This window comes from Trachurus japonicus, chromosome 21 (assembly GCF_045865225.1).
Source record: "Trachurus japonicus isolate A0001 chromosome 21, Traja_1.0".
In the NCBI taxonomy this organism is placed as follows: Eukaryota; Metazoa; Chordata; class Actinopteri; order Carangiformes; family Carangidae; genus Trachurus; species Trachurus japonicus.
The window spans coordinates 10,505,968-10,518,380 of record NC_140927.1 but is presented as its reverse complement, the minus strand read 5'-3'; positions in this window follow the sequence as shown (position 1 = coordinate 10,518,380).

Genomic DNA, 12,413 nt, shown 5'->3' with positions numbered 1-12,413 from the left:
CAGACATACCTGAATGTGCAAGCAACACACCAACAACAGAACTCACACAAAAGCCGTCATTTTATCTTGAAATGTTTCTTGTATAAATGGACTTGCACACAAACATTTGTCAGATTTATGTTATTAATCCGAGATGTGGCATTCATGGCCAGGTGAGCCGTATTCTGGAAAAATTACACAATGAAAAACTTAAATGCTCTCTAAATGTGAATATATTTAAATGTCTTTTTGCTTTTAATGCTGTTATTGGCATCTTAAATACAAATACCTTTCAAAGTGTCGTTATTTCTCACCCCTGTATGAAGGTGTAATGAATTGAAATGTGAACTTCTAAATTCTTAACCGTATCCTGGGAAAGCAGAGCAACCTTATGCTGAGACTGTTATGAGGGTCCGGATAATGATGTCATGACTAGTTCTAAAGAGAGGTAGTCTTTTTCTGAGAGCCTGGCAGGTGTGTGATATGAATAGAGGTGAATAATGTCTGAGGATGAAGAATGAGGTGGAGATATAAAAGATGTAGTGAATACTCTCATCAGCCGGCTTCTGTAACTCTGTTTCAATAACAGTCATTTCCAAAATGTGCACCTGGACCACCAGTATTAATTAATACATCAAGATTGAGTTTTGGTGGTTCAAATTGCTTCAGCAGTCATAAACCAAAAAGAAATGGGTAACAACAGGTAAACACATTCAAGGGTTGAGGTCATTAGAAATTTTTATATTATGTAAAAAGTACGGTACATAAATAATTGTATATCCATCCATTCCTCCAAAGGATATAATCCCATGGGTGACAGTCTGGACAGGGAGCCACAAGGCCAACAGTACACTTACACACTCTTCTAGAGTGCATGTTTTTGGACTGTGGGAGAATGCACACAGGGATACAGTTTTTGAATTATTTTTTGGGGGCTTTTTTTTTTTTGCCTTTGATACAGTTGCTGTGTGTGTGTGTGTGTGTGTGTGTGTGTGTGTGTGTGTGTGTGTGTGTGTGTGTGTGTGTGTGTGTGTGTGTGTGTGTGTGTGTGTTTGTGTGTGTGTGTGTCTGTGTGTGTGTGTGTGGATGACATGCAAGAGACATGGACAGACCTCTGTGGCAAGGATTGAGCCTCTGAAGTGCCCTAGTAGTAAGGGCATTTTAGCAGATATTTGACCAATCCTTACCAAGAAATTTATTCACAATTGTCTTTAGGAACGTGCGTTATATCATGTCTTAAAATGTTGAAATTCAACTCCCGTGGGAAACCCTCTAAAAAACTACTCAAAGTTGGGGTACCCGTAACTGGATTTTTGAACATTCCGAAATGTTAAATTTGGCCTTAAGTAACTTGTGAGGGGTCAAACTAGGGGTTTTTCATGATTCTGAGTTGATCGCAAACATTAGTTTTACACCCAAAACACTCCTTGGTGGAGAAAAAAACAGCCACACCCACTTTTCTTGTTCATCGGAACCCCCACTACCACCAATAGAATGTATTGCAGAGAAGCCATTCCTTATCATTGCAGAGGTTGTGTTACATAATACTACTAAATACTCAATATATAACTTTTATTCTACCTTTTTTCTACAGGACATTATACAGACCCTCCAGGATTTTGTGGTGTCGCTAAATTTATTAAAAAAGTTATAATAAATGTAATTTATTATGCAGATCGGTAGCAAGCAGCGAGAGAGAAAATACAGTGGACATGCACCAGATTTCACATACCAGCAACAACTGAAACAAGTTTGTTCGAAATGAAGATAGGAAAAGCACAAAAAATACAGAGTGGTGCTACATTGATTGCAAACATGATAATGCTAATCTGCACACACACTGAGCATTGACGTGTGTGCTAGATTAATGTCCAACAATGTAAAAAGGTAGAATATAAGTTATATAAGTATTCAGTAGTAATAATAGACGTTTTTTTGTGACATTAAAGAAAACCTCTGTCATGCACAGGAATAGCTTAGGCTACTTTATCTCTAATGTATTCTATTGAGTATAGTAGATCACCGCCTAAACCTAACTGCAAAAATCCTTGTGAAGACAATAGGCCTACACCATGTTATCCTAGTTTGATAGCTAATGGAGCAGTCAGCTAGCATTTAGGAAAATAAAATGGTCAGATGGTCATCAGATTCAGTCGCACATAGGAGTTGGCTAACTAACCATATTATTTACTGTTAGCCAACTAATAACCATTTGGTAAGACTTTGACGCCTATCTCTATAATGCATTATAACCATACTTATAATGAGTTTAATGTGGTTATAGCATTGTATAACTACAATTATAAACATTCATAAATTATCATAATATTTTATAACAATAATCAATACTTCATAACAATAATCATAACACACTATAAAACATTTTATTGTGACTTATAAGGTCAGGTATTATAATACATTATAATTGTTAGTAACTCGCTGACCATGCCCACTGTCAATAATACATTATAAATATAGTTATAATGTGTTATAATTGGCTTATAAAAGTGTATAACATCATTATAAATACTCATAAATTATCATAAGGCTTTATAACATTTAGCATAACACATTATAGAGCATTTTATAAAGTATTATAATAGAGTTATAATGCTCTATGATGTGTTAGGCTTATTGTTATAAAGCCTTATGATCATTTATGAGTGTTTATTATGATAGTTATACACGACTATAAGCCAATTGTAACACATTATAACTATATTTATAATGCATAAATGTGGGCATTGTCAGTGAGTTACTAACAATTATAACGTATTATAATACCTGACCTTATTAGTCATGATAAAATGCTTTATAGTGTGTTATGATTATTGTTATAAAGCATTATGATTATTTATGAGTGTTTATAACTATAGTTATACAGTGCTATAACTGCATTATAACTCATAAGTATGATAATAATGCATTATAGAGATAGGCATCAAATAAAGTGTTACCACAATTTTTAAGTTTCTTATGCATGTTATCAATAACAATAACTAGTAATAAAAACACAGACATGCAAAAAAAACCGTAATGGAAACACTGTGGCAGCTGAAAACAGATAGCCACAGCGGTCCATGATAGCAAATTTGCTGAAAAGTTGCAGTGGCAAGGCCAAAGAATTCATGATTGCATTTGCATTAATAGTTGCAATTGTGACATCATAAAATCCTGGAGGGTCTGTATAATATCCTATAGAAAAAAGGGTAGAATAAAAGTTATATTATATTGAGTATTTAGTAGTATTATGTAACACAACCTCTGCAATGATAAGGAATGGCTTCTCTGCAATACATTCTATTGGTGGTAGTGGGGGTTCCGATGAACATGAAAAGTGGGTGTGGCTGTTTTTTCCTCCACCAAGGAGTGTTTTGGGTGTAAAACTAATGTTTGCGATCAACTCAGAATCATGAAAAACCCCTAGTTTGACCCCTCACAAGTAACTTAAGGCCAAATTTAACATTTCGGAATGTTCAAAAATCCAGTTACGGGTACCCCAACTTTGAGTAGTTTTTTAGGGGGTTTCCCACGGGAGTTGAATTTCAACATTTTAAGACATGATATTACGCATGTTCCTAAAGACAATTGTGAATACGTTTCTTGGTAAGGATTTAGTTCCCAGATTTTCATATGTTGCCCTTACTATAGATTTTTTTTCCCCCTCGAAAGATGCATTTATATTATTGCATACATTTATATTAAATTGGTAGTTATATCTTCCGATGGCAATCACTTACATAGAGTGTTTGGTCCGAAACACGGGTCTCTCAGTCACTCTGCTCTGCTCTGAGCCAAGGAGAAAACTTTTCTTGTATCCTACAAGCTTTATCCAATGAGGAGAGAGAACGGCATGAAGGGGCGGTCCTCTCTGTGTGTGCAGCCAAGGGATGCACGTGAATGTGGTGACCTAGGGACGAGGACCAATTGATCCATGACGAGGGCGGGGACTGCTAACTCCATCGGCTGACAAGAAGTTACCCAAAACGACTGGAACGCTTACTTCTGCTTTAATGACTATTTCTCCACCCTGCCTCCACAATGTAATACAATCCGACAATGCAATACTGCATCCAGATGTTTTTTTGCAGCCATAGGTGGTGTGTAAATAAACTTCTCCCCCCAAAAAAACTTGTAAATAATTCAGTGTTGTTTCTCAACAGAGATCCGGGGTAGTTAAGTTACTGTAAGCACATTACCTAATAACAGCCTAACACTTAATGCCCAGAGATGAGATCGATTTCTGTCTTTTCTCTCTAGCTCTCTGATATTAAATAAATGAAAAAAAAAGTCAGAATTACACAATTTCCCTCTATCTGGCCATTTCTATTACAATTCCTTTTTAATGGTGTGTTTATATTATCACTCCTACCCACCACCCCCCGTGTAACTGACAGCTTAATGGTTTAATTTTATTATATTTTTAAACCTCTTAGTGCAGAGTGACCAAACAGTGTGAGTGGCAGGGCATCTCTTGGCACCACTCTGCTAAAAGCCCTGGCTTATAAATTCAGTGGACTGCCACAACTCCTGTTTATATTTTCAGATTATCACTCTGTCATTGCTTTCAGAACACACTGAAGCACTCCAGCCAAGAAGCCACAGAGCACTGAGCAGCCAAACATTTGATAATTTATAGCAGCTTGGTGCCAGTGACATCAAGCCCACAAGCTGACCACCGTCAACTTAGCCAATGTTTCTATGAGGGTGGCAGTAAAACTCAGTGTATTAAAGAATAAAAATAGATATGGTTAAAATACCACTGCAGTGGAAGACCACAGGTTTTTAATTCTGCTGTTAAATCTGCACTGGCCAGCTTTACACTTTAATGGCTTCAAACTCAGAAGGTCTGAAGAATTTTATCACCATCTCAATTTAAGTATTTGGTAGCGGTCCAAGTGGTGAAACAGCGGTAATACAACACTTACCAATGATAATTGTCTAATCTTTAACTGAATGTCTCAGCCATTGTTTGTGGGAGTCATTGTCCATATTTTTCTTTTCCATGTGGCAAAGAATGAAAGAACAGGGAGTACAGTACATTCATATAAGATCAAAGCTTGATCTAATTTCTGTATTCATTCAGTCATTCATGACTGATGGCAGGCTTCTCAGGCCACCTTTGCTTCTGACCTCACTGTTTATGCAACAGCAGTTCAGAAACGTCTGTCTTGTCAAGTAATGTACGACCAGTGTTTGCATGTGTTTATGCACAGTCGTGTCAATGATACGAATCACTCACAGAACACAGGATTATTATAATTCAGTAGCACACACAGAGAGAGAAACCAACTCTGCTGTCTTATTGCAACCTGTGAGTGCATTACAACCACCTGTCTACTTGTGGTTGTGGGCTACCTAGATGGGCTACTTAAATGCATTTTAAAAACTAATCATCAGTCAGCTAGGCTACAGGCTATTATTTGATATCTCAGATATAAATTAAGCAAAAGTCAGCTTTAAGCAATTTGTTCCCTGATTTAGCATTATGAGAACAGTTGCCAAATTAAAGGAGACATATTATGCCCCTTTTCCACAAATTAAAATAGTTCCCAGGTGTCTTAAAGACATGTCTGTGACATGCTTTGGTCAAAATACCCCAACAATCAAACATCACGGCTCTCTTCATCCGCTCCAAACAGCCCTGTTCAGAATGGCTGGTTTCAGAGCCTGTCCCTTTAAATGCAAATCAGCCACTGCTCGCGCCACCCCACCCCTTCTACTGGTACCAGGTAGTAGGGGTGGGTGGATCGATTTAAAATATCGATAGTATCGATACTAACGTTGGTATTGGGTATTGATCGATACTTGTGTTATGAGATCGATTCTTAAGTTTCAGTTTCTCTTCTGTACAACTCCAGGCATTTACAGAGTGACCGACTGGCCGTACAACACCGCTCTCACTTCACTCATGCTCAAATAGCCCCAAAATGGAAGAGAGGGGCTTCTCACATTTTGGGGGCCGGAAGGCAAGACAAACACCCAAATATATGTGAAAGAGGCTTCAAAATGTGATATTTCCATAATATGTCCCGTTTAACTAAAGACTTTAATAACTATATCCAACATCAATAACAAAATAATGAAAATAATAAAATGAACTAGTATTCCAGTCCATTTGAAGTTCATTCTGCATCTGTCCATTACATCAAACTCCTGCAGACGGCCTTCAAATTAATTCCTATATCATGATGGATGTATATCAGTTCTTCACATCTGCAGTGTCAGCACTGGGCATAAAGCACCCAACTCCTCCTTTACTTTCACTCTCCTCTTGAACCTAGACCAACCAAAGTCATTAAAAAAAAGTAAGCACAGCAAGTACAGGATAACGACTGCCTGCGCCATGAAGTTAGCAACACAAGCAGCCATAGACAAGTGTATTTATATAGTCTGTGAGGCAGAACCCTATTTAAAAATGCTGACTAAGGATAAGTGTAAATATAAAATTCCAATTGAAGGTCACAATATTTTATGCTGAATCACTGTGTACATAAACAAAGACATGGTTGGACTCTATTTCTCTGGGCCCCTGCCAAATCTGATCAGAGATGACATGTACTACTGCATGTATCATTCAACCGCTGGCCATCGTGGTGGTGTCCAGCAAATGACATGGGCTTTGTAGATAATTGGCAGACTCTCCAGGGAAGACCTGCTCTGATTAGAAGAGACAGCACACATACCACATTGGATGGAGCAGCTCTCGTATCTAGAAATCTGGAGGAGTTTATTAGTACAGAAACATGACAACCCAGAGCAGAGACCAGAATGCAGCAGATTTGCAGTCTTACACGCTTCTCTGCACTTCCATTAGAACTTTCACCCACCCAAAACTCCAGAGACCCACCCCACCATCACCACCACCACTTACACAAATTAAATCAAATGTAAACAGAAGAGTTATACACAAAACCATATAAGAATTAACAAACATAACAGAATTTTAAAAAAAATAATAGAACAATTGAATTAAACTCAACATGAGATCTCTGTCAGCCAGAGATTTATTCGTAAACAATCTAATATCAGATATTCATAATGATTTATCTTGTCTCCCTGAAACCTGGCTGAGTCATAAAGAATATGTTAGACTAAATGAATCCACTCCCCCCGGACTTTATTAATACTCACATTCCTTGAGGCACCTGCCAAGGAGGTGGAGTTGTAGCCATTCTCCACTCAAGCCCATTAATCAACCCTAAGCCTAACCTCAATCATATAACTCACTTGAGAGCTGTCTTCTTAGTCTTTCACACTCAAGGTCAAGGTCAAGGTCAAGGTCAAGTTTATTTATATAGCACCTTGAACCAAAGTGCTTTACAGTTAAAACAATTTCAATTACAGTTTAAACATCAGATAAAAACACAATAATAAAAGCACAATAAATAAAATAAACATCGGATAAAACAATGGATAAAAGCACAACATACAATAAAACTGTAATGATAAAACAATCGGTCAAGGGTTAAAAGCCAGGGAGAAGAGGTGGGTTTTCAATAGAGATTTAAAATGTACTAAGTTTGGAGCTGTTCTGATTGGGAATGGCAGGCTATTCCAGAGTTTAGGAGCGGCGTGGCATTTTCCTCCAGTGCAACAAGGTGCGCAGCGGATTCGGTAAATTGGCAGACTGCTGTGGTCGCGCAGCAGGGGGAGGTGTCGACAGATTCACCATGGCGCAGTGACAATTTGTTGCAGATAGACCGCGCGGAGAGTGCGCCGAAAGCTCGCCAGCTCCAACCTGGTCTAATCTCAGCGCAAGGCGCAGCGCAGCCAGCCGACTGGTATTTTGACTGCCCAGCGCGCAGTGCGCCCACGTCACCAAGACCTCACAGGCAGGTTTCCACAGTTCCAGGCACATTTAAATGCAATTAATAATAATAATAATAATAATAATAATAATAATAATCACAATAACCCCTATTTATTGTATCTGAATCAGCACATACACGTATATCTATATAGATTGTCCCGTCACACTGATGACAGATCAAAGGCTGTCGGCATGGGTAATGGAAACTCAGCCTGACTGAATTAACACAGATGAAACCACGGAGGGACTGGACAAAAAAGCAGCCGTGGATGTCCCAAGAGCAGGTGTGGACACTACACACTGTGCCGTTGCGATGATCAGCTATTTATTTATTTATTTATTTACTTATTGATTTATTAGGGGCCAGCGCCGCATCGTCACGCGACCATAACAAATAAAACTGAAAACAAATAAACTATCATCTCTCACAGCAAACCACAATCAGCCTCGGCATCAGATAGTGAGCAGATATTCACATCTCCCATCTCAGGTAAATTCTAAAGAAAAAAGAAAAAGAGAGACGCTCCGTGATGCCTCCTTTACGCACAGCTGTTTGTTTATGTTGTGATCTGTGCACACGGGTTTAAATATAGGTTACTAAATATGAGTGTCTTTATTAATGGAAAAGGTGTGTGTGTGTTTTGTTTTTTGTTTTTTTTTACTGGGCAACAGCTCTCAATATGTCAGAGCAAACCTGGATAACATCATAACCTCCTCCCTCCCAGACTACTTTTGCATCATCAGCCCGTGAGGTCTGTTCGCGCGACCGGACACTGCCAGCTTGGACCGGACCAGAACATCAGTTTCCTCCCGTCTCACTTGCTATGAGAGATGATAGTTTATTTGTTGTCAGTTTTATTTGTTATGGTCGCGTGACGATGCGGCTCAATAAATCAATAAGTAAATAAATAAATGAAGAGTTCATTTGCAAAAGCAGATAACTCCGTTTTTTTTTAAATTCTAGAATCTTCATTTTTGGTGATATCAGTCAAACCAAAGTTGAGTGACTTTGAAACAGACATATCTCAAAAAAATAAAGTTTTATTGAAAACAACACTATGCAAAGAATAATTACAAAGCCTCAGCTCATTTTTTTCAAAATGGCACTTATCTGCTTTTGCAAATGAACTCTTTAAATATAGCAGATCATCGCAACGGCACAGTGTGTAGTGTCAACACAGCAGTAATCCATCCTCATCTTTCATCTGTGTTAATTCAGTCATGTCGAGTTTCCATTACGCGGGCCGAGAGCCTTTGATCTGTCATCAGTGTGACGGGACAATCAATATAGATATACAGTACCTGTATGTGCTGATTATTGTGATTATTAATTCCATCTAAATGTGCCTGGAACTGTGGAAACCTGCCTGTGAGGTCTTGCCTCCCTCTTCCACGGTGAAATCAAACGTGCGCCTCTCGCGCGCGGCGGATTTAAAGGCGAGGAGAGGAGCTCATTTGATTGGTGAAGATCTGACTCGGCTGTGTCAAACCCACTCCACGCCTTCTCTCCTCCCTCTATGCCATTTGCGCCGGTGGGAGGGAAGTAGGCGGGATGTGCCCTGCTGCCCTTCGAAGGAAAATTGCAAACTGCTCCTGGACACTCCCCGTTGGCGAAGCGAAGGCGAGGCGCAGGGCTGACTCGCCCCGCCTGCACCTAGTTCACGAAAATAGAGCCCAGAGTGTGGGGAGCAAGCAGGTCACTTAAATAAAGGGGAGCCAAGCCATTCATGGCTTTGAAGGTCAACAATAAAATTTTAAAATTTATCCTCTGGCAAACAGGAAGCCAGTGGAGAGACCTCAACACTGGGGTTATATGCTCAGTTCTCCTAGTACTTGTTAAAAGGCGAGCGGCCTCAACTCGGAAAACATCAGAGCCAATTTTATTTGTTGTAATATAATGTACAGCCCATACTCATGGAATCTAGGGTTTCTTTTTTTGAAGTTAGTACAGGTGAAGTAATTATAGTAGATCATTTAAATCATTCTGTCAACAGCCTTAGCACTGTTTTAATTCATTTCTATACATAATTGACTTCTCTTTGAGCAGTGGTTGCCAACTTTTTCCAACTCAGGGCCCACTCGAAAATCTAAAAAATGTTCACGGCCTCTGACCCCATAAACAATACAAAGGCCAAATAATGCATTCTCAGAGCACTTTATTCTTTCAGGATATAACTGAAAGCAGGAGAAACATGTAGGAAGCTCCACAGTCACTGAAAAGTTTAAGGCATTGCTAATTGTAGTAGACAAATAAGGGGACTTTGAGAGCTCTGCCATGAACACTCTGCAAGTTGTAAGCTGAGACAAAAAGTGTTGAATCATCCCCAGACAAACCAACTGCTCCAAAAAAGTTTGGACACATTATTTCAGTCAATCATTTATCCCGTTTAATAATACCAATTGGCCTGAGTAGTCACCTTTACAACGAGGATTGTGCATTTGTGGAATGAGCAACACAGCTAAACGTGTGGGTAGCGCCCCCCCAAAATGTGCCAAAACCCCCTTCAATATTCTCCTGTTGGTATTCACTCTTGTTTTGAGTTGTTTGGTGGATTGGATGATTGCACCCTCCCAAAAAAACAACACACATGGGCCATTTTTACACTTTATTCATTTTTCACTGTCAGTGACTTCAGTAAGAGCTTGGGTTGGAGACCATTTTGTGTCCATTTTTGTAATCTCCGGGACTTGGACCCGTTGACCTTATTGTTGGAGCTTTCTGTTTGGACTGTTGGAGACCTTTTGCATTTTTGCCTTTTTTTGCTGTGGTTGCGTCTGCAGTTGGGTCCTGTTCTCACCCCAAACCGTGACATGATTCTTTTTGTGAGAGGAGGGTCATTTAAAACCCTGTCTCTCTGTCCTATCAATCTGTTAGGTTGATGGTGGAAAGAATAACAGAGTGTCATTTATAGTCGACAGCTCTGCGTATGATTAAAATGAACATATCCAATGGCTTATGACTGATGGTAGACAAGACAAGGTATGTTTGCTCCATTATTAAACTTCAAAAAGCTTGATCTTTATCTAGTTGTTTTTGTTGTAGCCTCTGACTCAGTAACCTCTGACCTTTTCCTTAAAATCCTTTCTGAAAACAGTTGTCAATCAGTTATGTGACTGTCTGCATTACACAGTGATAGCACTGGTGAAAGTTATAAATGACAACTGCCTCTGGTCTTGTCATATTAGATCTTAAAATTGACCACCACATCCTATTACAGACTGGAACATTCTATTTGCATCAAAGCAGCCACACTAAGCTGGTTTAAATCCTCTTCGTCAGATTAGTTTCAGTTTGTACACATTATTGATAAATCCTCCATGGACAAAAACGTTGGACGTTCTACAAGGTCCTGTGTTTGGATTAGTTCTGTTCACCTCATTTTACCTTTAGGCAATTTTGCTAAGAAATGGTCTAGAAGATTTCATTGGTAAGCAGATACTACCAAATTATATTTATCAGTGAACCTTGATGAAACCAATCAGTAAGCTAATCGTCAAGAACATAGAGACCTAGATGACCTGCGATTTTCCGCTGCCATACTCAGAAAAATTGTACTTGTACTGAGAAAATTGTTATTTTACCTGTCCCCAAGCTCCTCAGGGACATGCTATGGTTTTACCATGGCCTCCAGACCAGGACCCCATAAGGAACCCAGGAGTTGTCTCTGATCAGCATACATCAATGGCAATCAAGCAAAACAAATTATTATTAGTTTAATAAAGAAGTCAAGCATTAATTGGCCTTTTCCCATCAGTTTGTCTAGCAACCATGATTTGATTTTATGCTGCACTCGGCATGAGTCTATGAACAGCAGGGAGTTGGTTACCTTGCTGGGAAGTTGGAGATGTGCAGTCTGTTGCCTGCAGCTCTTCATCTAACAGCTCACTGTGCCTCTTGTTCCATTACCCCCTGCAATATGCAAAGTAATCCACTGCCAAAATATGCAGAAAATGACTGAATGTCTTGTTTTGTAGATGGATTTCCGATGAACAATAGCGGTAAGCGCTACACTCACTGACAAGCGGATTACATTTTCCAAGCACTTAATGGTAAAAGTCAACTTGCGTTTTGCCAGGTGAATGCTTTTGATGTTAAAATGCAGTTGTAGGAAATGTTTAATTTAGATCAGCAACAACTTAGCACAGCATATTTCTCAGGAAAGTAACCACAGAAACCCATACTGCAAATGTACAAAAATCACTTTCATCAATGAGCCGTAAACTCAGTCACCATTATGTAACCACATTCAGCAATAGTGGCTTAATATGTTTCTTGAAATGAAAATTTTTGACATTTGCCAAGTACTGCAGAAATTTATCATTATTGTAATTCCTTGTTATCAGGCTGCCCAGACAATTATCTATAGACTATAATGCTGCTGTGTACTGACTAGGAAACTAGATGTCATATTTCTCCCACATTAGCTTCTCTGCACTGATTCTCCAGAGCAGAATTTAAAGTCATCCCCATCACCCTCAAAGCTCTTAATGGTCAGGCACCGTCATATCTTCAAGAGCTCATATAGTCCCCTGTTAACCAACCAGAACCTTTCATTCCCAGAATGCAGGCTTACTTGTAACTCTTGGAGACTGAGTTAAATCAGAGGGAGGAGGTGTCCAG